The sequence below is a fragment of the Penaeus monodon genome, chromosome 15 (assembly GCF_015228065.2).
Source record: "Penaeus monodon isolate SGIC_2016 chromosome 15, NSTDA_Pmon_1, whole genome shotgun sequence".
NCBI classification, from domain to species: Eukaryota; Metazoa; Arthropoda; class Malacostraca; order Decapoda; family Penaeidae; genus Penaeus; species Penaeus monodon.
This window is the reverse complement of record NC_051400.1, coordinates 8,104,718-8,105,949: the sequence shown is the minus strand read 5'-3', so window position 1 is coordinate 8,105,949 and position 1,232 is coordinate 8,104,718. Positions and strand designations below refer to the sequence as shown.

The 1,232-nt window shown below is 1.7% G+C and overlaps 1 pseudogene; it reads left to right on the top strand.

The window, feature by feature from the left end:
* LOC119582200 overlaps positions 1 to 1,232 on the top strand; it is a 13,122-nt pseudogene that overhangs the window by 6,057 nt on the left and 5,833 nt on the right.

Sequence of the window (1,232 nt, the reverse complement as noted above, 5' to 3'; positions counted from 1 at the left end):
ATATAAATAAATATATATATATAATAAATATATATATTTTTTTTATAAAAATAAATATATTATATAAAAAATATTTATTTATTTTTTATAAAAAAAATTATATATCAAATTTTATATATATATTTTTAAAATTTATTTTATATATATAAATTATATAAATATTAATAAATATAATATAATATATATATTTAAATATTTTTAAATTTTTTTATTATAAAAATTAAATAAAAATAATTATATATATATTTTTTATATATAATTATAAAAATTATATTTTTTTTTTTTAAAATAAAAATAAATATATATATAAAAAAATTAATAAAAATAAAATATAAAAAAATATATATAAAAAAAATAATTTATTTATTTTAAAAATATATAAATTTTAATATATATAAATATATATATATATTATATAAAATTATTTTTATTTTAATATTTTATATATTTTAAAAAAATAAAAATTATATATTATATTTATAACTATATAAATATATATATAATTTTTATAAATAAAAAATATTATATATATATCTATATTAATCAATATTTTTAAAATAATATATAATATAAAATTTTTATTTAAAAATTATATATTATATATTATAAATATATAATTATATTATATATATTTATATAATATTAAATTTTAAAATATTAAATATATAAATTTTAAAATTATCATTTTTTAAAATTAAAAATTTTAAAAATACTTATAATTATAAAAATCCTTTTAAAATTTAATATATTTACATTAAAAATATTTATATAATTAAAATATTTTAAAATATAAATAATAATATTTTTTATATATAAAATTATATAAATATTAAAAAAAAATTTTAAATTATTCATATTATAATAATATTTATATATTATAATATATATCATTTATATAAATATTAAAAAATTATATATATTTATATAAAATTAATATATTATCTATTATTATTTTATTTAAATTTAAATATATAAAAATATATATAATTAAATATATAAATAAATATATATAAAAATTTTAAAATATATAAATAAATATAAATATTTTCTATTTTTTTTTATAATAAATTTATTTTTTAAATATATATATATTTTATATTAATAAAATTATATATTTTATTTAATATTCATTATTAAAAAACCCATTTCATTATATTTAACATATTTTTAAACATAATTTATTTTTTAAATTAATATATATTTATTTTTATATATATTTATATTATATTAAG